The following is a 7998-nucleotide window of genomic DNA, read 5'->3' as shown; positions in this document are numbered from 1 at the left end:
GCCGGTTACAGAAAAAGTCCGTAATCTGTAACAACCCTAATTGATCACGTAAGACGTACCGGCCCTAACCTCCTCCTAGGATATGCAACTCACGTCTATAAAGCAGGATACGTAACATATGGATCTCCTATTCAGTTAAGATTGGAACCCCACTGCATATATATACACGTACAAGTTGATATTGTTGGCTGATGGGTTTGGCTTCACAAATCACAACGGCATGCAATCTTATGGATCTTGGGATGGCGACGTCGTCCTCGGGGCACATAGCCTTTGATGACCTCGAGGAGAAATCGCCGGATGGCAGCTTCATCCTCGGTTGTCCTCGGCGCGCATGGACTTTGTGACCTCGATGAGAAATCGCCGATACCGTGCCGACGAAGCTAGCTCGATGCGAAGATGGCAAACTCACGCCAATGAAGTTGAAAAACACCGAAGGTGTCCTGAATCCTGAATCTAACTTCAGCATGCAGGTTGTGCACGATCGATTGTTGTACGGAGATGTCAGTGGTTTTATCGGACTGGCTTCACAACGTCCATCCTGTGCATCTGCAGACGGCAGCATCATTCTCAGTCGTCATATGCTCGGCATAAATCCTTTAATGACCTCGAGGCGGATTCGGCGATATGGCACCGACGAAGCTAGCTCGAAACGACGATGGCGATCGATCTCACGGCAGTGCAGCTGGAAAACACATAAGGTGCCCTGAGTCTACATAAAATTCTCCGATGAGTATGTCTAGCGATATCGATCTGATGAGAAGCGATGTCATGGGAAGTACAAGCAATGAAGTTGAAAAATGACTTCAGCCTGCAGATTGTGCACGATGGGTTGTTGTACGGAGATGTCACTGGTTTAGCTTCACAACGTCCATCCCGTGGATCTGCAGATGGCAGCATCGTTCTCGGTCGTCAGAGGCCAGGCATAAATCCTTTAATGACCTCGAGGCGGAATCGGCGACATGGCACCAACGAAACTAGCTCGAGACGATGATGGCAATCTCACGGCAGTGAAGCTAGAAAACACATAAGGTGCCATGACTCTACATAAAATTCTCCGATGAGTATGTCTAGCGATATGGATCTAATGAGAAGTGATGACATGGGAAGTCCAAGAGACGGTTTGAATCAATGGCGACTTGCTCGCCCTCAAAACTAAACACCGGTGTGTCGCCTACGGCAGTAGAGGATTAGTCAGTGACATGCAGTTGGGCTTGATTATATTCTGATGATTCAGGCAGGTTAAGTCCTCCATGTAAGAAATCGACCTATGCGCCATAAGAAAAAAATAGAAGCACGGTACCGCACTTGATAACATGATTCTGTCCATCAGTTATTCATATGAAAAGAAGGCACCACATTCCACGACGGCTGCAATAATTTGCACACCCAGCATGATGTGAGAGGCTAGCAGGTAAAGAATTTGCAAGGACTTGCATGACAAACAGCTAATCCATAATCAGATATTATTTTTTAGACATTATCCACCAATTGTTATTATAGCACCACATTCCCATAAGATCAGCGAAATATATTTCTACAGAATCGATCGCTGTAGGCCGATCCAAATAATAACGATGTAAGCAAATTGATCTTTTATTTTTATAGAAAATAGTGTATATGGTAGAAAGTAATATAGGACCTTCATCGACATAGGATGAAATACATGCACCAGTAAATGTGGTATAAATCATAATGAGGCGGATGTGTCACTTCTTCTTCAAAAAAAATCCATACTAGACACTACTCCAGGTTGTTAAAACCTACTCTCTCGGATTACTACAAGTGTATATGGTAGATAAAACTCAAATAGGCGGATAAAAAACATACTTTTCGATATGTAAGTTGAAGAAAGAAAACTAACAAAATGAGGATAGCAAATTCAACATTTCTCTAGAGCTCTATATAAATCCATATATTTATACATGTCACAATAAAGTATGTATATAATTAGTAGATGGATTCGCTTATCGAAATTTCTATCAAATATACAAGTTGATGAAAAAATAAGCACAACTTGAGCAGGAAATAGCCGGTCAAGTTAATTTAGATGATCAAGCATCGATAAATAAAAATGGTTTGAATACAAGCCATTTACTATTCAAGATCTATTTGTTAATGGTCAAAATAAGTCCTTCACCGGTACACAATAAGATACAGAAAGTAGTAGGGTCAAAGAGGAAAATTAAGAAAATTTCCATTAAACTCCATGATTTTGCATCCATGGTCCACTCTCACTCAATTATCTAATGCATTTGTTAATAAATCATGGTTAGTCGTGACACCGAACTACAATCTATTTTTCGACGTAAAATTTGTGATGGATTTAAACATAGTAATAGCTGAGTGTGAGGTCATATCGGTTGGCAACAGAAAAAAATCTGAAGATAAAGTTCATATAAAATCTAGCCGCACAAATGTGCGGGTAACCCGGCTAGTTCATATGATGATGCTTGTAATCTAGATGTCATTATGCTAGTCAAGTGGGTTTTACTTATGTGATCTCCGGAGACTCCTTGTCCCACGTGTGTAAAGGTGACAGTGTGTGCACCGTGTGGGTCTCTTAGGCTATATTTCACAGAATACTTATTCACTGTTATGAATGGCATAGTGAAGTGCTTATTTATATCCCTTTATGATTGCAATGTGTTTTGTATCACAATTTATCTGTGTGATACTCTAGTGATGTTATTAAAGTAGTTTATTCCTCCTGCACGGTGTAATGGTGACAGTGTGTGCATCGTGTAGTACTTGGCGTAGGCTATGATTGTGATCTCTTGTAGATTATGAAGTTAACTATTGCTATGATGGTATTGATGTGATCTATGCCTCCTTTCGTAGTGTGAAGGTGACGGTGTGCATGCTATGTTAGTACTTGGTTTGGTTATGTTGATCTGTCATGCACTCTAAGGTTATTTAAATATGAACATTGAATATTGTGGAGCTTGTTAACTCCGGCATTGAGGGTTCGTGTAATCCTACACGATTAGTGGTGTTCATCATCCAACAAGAGGGTGTAGTGTCTAGCAACTATCTATTTATTCTGTTATGTGATCAATGTTGAGAGTGTCCACTAGTGAAAGTATGATCCCTAGGCCTTGTTCCTAAATACTGTTATCGCTGCTTGTTTACTGTTTTACTGCGTTACTACTGCTGCGTTACTACTGCTTGTTTACTGTCCTGGGCAAAGCATTTTTACGGTGCCATTGCCACTGCTCATACTTATTTATAGCACCCGTATTTCACTATCTCTTCGCCGAACTAGTGCACCTATTAGGTGTGTTGGGGACACAAGAGACTTCTTGCTTTGTGGTTGCGGGGTTGCATGAGAGGGATATCTTTGACCTCTTCCTCCCTGAGTTCGATAAACCTTGGGTGATCCACTTAAGGGAAACTTGCTGCTGTTCTACAAACCTCCGCTCTTGGAGGCCCAACACTGTCTACAAGAATAGAAGCACCCGTAGACATCAAGCTATTTTCTGGCGCCGTTGTCGGGGAGGAAAGGTAAAAGGTACTCACACTCCGGATCTCGGCTACTAAGCTATTTTCGTCGTTGTAAGTACTCGAAGCTATTTCCTTTAGATCCTGCAATTGCATCTTTTTGTTTCTTGTTTACACTAGTTTGGCATAATGGACAACAATGAGCTTCTTATTCTATTTCCTGATTTAAGACATGGATGGTTTGATCCGAAAATTAAAAAACCCATGGAACATGTTAGCATGAATACTTTGAATACCATTGTTGCTAATGATATGGAAAATTCTAAGCTTGGGGAAGCTGGCTTTGATGAGCATGATATTTTTAGTCCCCCAAGCATTGAGGAGAAAATTTACTTTGATGATACTTTGCCTCCTATTTATGATGATTATAATGATATTGGTCTTTTAGTACCGCCTGTTATGGAGGGTAAATTTGATTATGATTACAATATGCCTCCTATATTTGATGATGAGAATAATAATGATAGCTACTTTGTTGAATTTGCTCCCACTATTACTAATAAAATTGATTATGCTTATGTGGAGAGTAATAATTTTATGCATGAGGCTCATGATAAGAATGCTTTATGTGATAGTTATATTGTTGAGTTTGCTCATGATGCTACTGAAATTTATTATGAGAGAGGAAAATATGGTTGTAGAAATTTTCATGTTACTAAAATGCCTCTCTATGTGCTGAAATTTTTGAAGCTACACTTGTTTTATCTTCCTATGCTTGTTACTTTGCTCTTCATGAACTTGTTTATTTACAAGATTCCTATGCATAGGAAGCATGTTAGGCTTAAATGTGTTTTGAATTTGCCTCTTGATGCTCTCTTTTGCTTCAACTACTATCTCTTGCGAGTGCATCATTAAAGCTACTGAGCCCATCTTAACGGCTATAAAGAAAGAACTTCTTGGGAGATAACCCATGTGTTATTTTGCTACAGTACTTTGTTTTATATTTGTGTCTTGGAAGTTGTTTACTACTGTAGCAACCTCTCCTTATCTTATTTTATTGCATTGTTGTGCCAAGTAAAGTCTTTGATAGAAAGGTTGATACTAGATTTGGATTCTATCGCAGTTTCAGATTTCTTTGCTTGTCACGAATTTCGACCTGCCTCCCTGTAGGTAGCTCAGAAAATTAAGCCAATTTACGTGCATGATCCTCGGATATGTACGCAACTTTCATTCAATTTGGGAATTTTCATTTGAGCAAGTCCGGTGCCTCAATAAAATCTATTTTTACGGATCGTTCTGTTTTTGACAGATTCTGCCTTTTATTTCGCATTGCCTCTTTTGCTATGGTGGATGAATTTCTTTGTTCCATTAATGTCCAGTAGCTTTATGCAATGTCCAGAAGTGTTAAGAATGATTGTGTCACCTCTGAACATGTTAATTTTTATTATGCACTAACCCTCTAATGAGTTTGCTTTGAGTTTGGTGTGGAGGAAGTTTTCAAGGGTCAAGAGAGGAGGATGATATACTATGATCAAGAAGAGTGAAGAGTCTAAGCTTGGGGATGCCCCGTGGTTCATCCCTGCATATTTCAAGAAGACTCAAGCATCTAAGCTTGGGGATGTCCAAGGCATCCCCTTCTTCATCGACAAATTATCAGGTTCCTTCTCTTGAAACTATATTTTTATTCGGCCACATCTTATGTACTTTACTTGGAGCGTCCGTTTGTTTTTGTTTTTGTTTTTGTTTGAATAAATGCTTGTGTGGGAGAGAGACACGCTCCGCTGGTTCATATGAACACATGTGTTCTTAGCTTTTAATTTTCATGGCGAAGGTTGAAGCTCGCTTCGTTAATTGTTATATGGTTGGAAACGGAAAATACCGCATGTGGTAATTGGTATAATGTCTTGAATAATGTGATACTTGGCAATTGTTGTGCTCATATAGATCTTGTTTAAGCTCTTGCATCATGTACCTTGTACCCATTAATGAATAACTACATAGAGCATGTTAAAATTTGGTTTGCATGATTGTTCTCTCTAAGTCTAGATATTTTACTGGTTGAGGTGTTTGAACAACGAGGAGACGATGTAAAGTCTTATAATGCTTACAATATGTTTATATGTGAGTCTTGCTGCACCGTTTTATACTTGAGTTTGCTTCAAACAACCTTGCTAGCCTAGCCTTGTATTGAGAGGAATTCTTCTCGTGCATCCAAATCCTTGAGCCGATAACCATGCCATTTGTGTCTACCATACCTACCTACCACATGGTATTTCTCCGCCATTCCAAAGTACATTACTTGAGTGCTACCTTTAAAATTTCCATTCTTTACTTACAATATATAGCTCATGGGACAAAATAGCTTAAAAACTATCGTGGTGAAGAATATGTACTTATGTGTCTTATTTCTTAGTAAGTTGCTTGTTGTGCGGTAACCATGTTTCTGGGGACGCCATCAACTTTTACCTTTGTTGAATATCATGTGAGTTGCTATGCATGTTCGTCTTGTCTGAAGTAAGGGCGGTTTTCACAATCAAATGGTTTGAGTATGCATACTATTAGAGAAGAACATTGGGCAGCTAACTAAAGCCATGAATCATGGTGGAAGTTTCAGTTTGGACATAAAACCTCAATCTCTTATGAGAATATTAACTGTTGTTGAATGCTTAAGCATTAAAAGAGGAGTCCATTATCTGTTGTCTATGTTGTACCGGTATGGGTGTCTAAGTTGAGAAAGATCAAAAGCGAGAAATCCAATGCGAACCTTCTCCTTAGACCCTTGTACGAAGCGGCATAGAGGTACCCCTTTGTGACACTTGGTTGAAACATATGTTATGCAATGATAATCGGTGTTAACCCAAGCTAATTAGGACAAGGTGCGAGCACTATTAGTATACTATGCATGAGGCTTGCAACTTATAAGATATCTTATACATAACTCATATGCTTTATTACTACCGTTGACAAAATTGTTTCTATGTTTTCAAAATGAAAAGCTCTAGCACAAAAACAGTAATCCATGCTTCCCTCTGCGAAGGGCCTTTCTTCTACTTTATTGTTGAGTCAGTTTACCTATTCTTTCTATCTTAGAAGCAAACATTTGTGTAAACTGTGTGCATTGATTCTTACATGTTTACCTATTGCACTTGTTATATTACTTTGTGTTGACAATTATCCATGAGATAAATATGTTGAAGTTGAAAGCAACCGCTGAAACTTATATCTTCCTTTGTGTTGTTTCAAAGCTTTCTACTAAGAACTTATTGCTTATGAGTTAACTCTTATGCAAGACTTATTGATGCCTGTCTTGAAAGTACTATTCATGAAAAGTCTTTGCTATATGATTCAATTGTTTACTCATTGCATTAACATTGCTTCGAATCGCCGCATTCATCTCATATGCTTTACAATAGTATGATTAAGATTATGTTGGTAGCATGTCACTTCAGAAATTATCTTTTATCGTTTACCTACTCGAGGACGAGTAGGAACTAAGCTTGGGATGCTGATACGTCTCCAACGTATCTATAATTTCTGATGTTCCATGCTTGTTTTATGACAATACCGACATGTTTTGTTCACACTTTATGTCATATTCGTGCATTTTCTGGAACTAACCTATTGACGAGATGCCGAAGGGCCAGTTCTCGTTTTCTCGCTGTTTTGGTTCCGAAATCCTAGTAAGGAAATATTCTCGGAATCGGACGAAATCAACGCCCAGGTTCCTATTTTGCCCGGAAGCATCCAGAACACCCGAGAGCCCCCAGAGGGGGGCCACTGGGCCCCCAGATGATAGGGTGGCGCGGCCCACCCCCTGGCCGCGCGGCCCTATGGTGTCGTCGCCCCTTCGACCTTCTGACGCCGCCTCTTCGCCTATATAAAGGTCCCAAACCTAAAACCTCGATACGAAAAAGCCACGGTACGAGAAACCTTCCAGAGCCACCGCTATCGCGAAGCCAAGATCTGGGGGACAGGAGTCTCTGTTCCGGCACGCCGCCGGGACGGGGAAGTGCCCCCGGAAGGCTCCTCCATCGACACCACCGCCATCTCCATCAACGCTGCTATCTCCCATGAGGAGGGAGTAGTTCTCCATCGAGGCTAAGGGCTGTACCGGTAGCTATGTGGTTCATCTCTCTCCTATGTACTTCAATACAATAATCTCATGAGCTGCCTTACATGATTGAGATTCATATGATGATGCTTGTAATCTAGATGTCATTATGCTAGTCAAGTGGGTTTTACTTATGTGATCTCCAGGAGACTCCTTGTCCCACGTGTGTAAAGGTGACAGATGTGTGCACCGTGTGGGTCTCTTAGGCTATATTTCACAGAATACTTATTCATTGTTATGAATGGCATAGTGAAGTGCTTATTTATATCCCTTTATGATTGCAATGTGTTTTGTATCACAATTTATCCGTGTGCTACTCTAGTGATGTTATTAAAGTAGTTTATTCCTCCCGCACGGTGTAATGGTGACGAGTGTGTGCATCGTGTAGTACTTGGTCGTGGTGACCCGGCATACCACCGCATGGTGTAGTATGCAAGTCCGATATA

General features: G+C 40.2%; 1 pseudogene; it reads left to right on the top strand.

Moving 5' to 3' along the window:
• Positions 1-766: 766 nt before the first annotated feature.
• Positions 767-7998, top strand: part of LOC124663245 — a 20371-nt pseudogene continuing 13139 nt past the window's right edge.

The sequence above is a fragment of the Lolium rigidum genome, chromosome 6 (assembly GCF_022539505.1).
Source record: "Lolium rigidum isolate FL_2022 chromosome 6, APGP_CSIRO_Lrig_0.1, whole genome shotgun sequence".
In the NCBI taxonomy this organism is placed as follows: Eukaryota; Viridiplantae; Streptophyta; class Magnoliopsida; order Poales; family Poaceae; genus Lolium; species Lolium rigidum.
The sequence above is the reverse complement of the archived record's forward strand: the minus strand, read 5'-3'. Positions and strand labels throughout refer to the sequence as shown.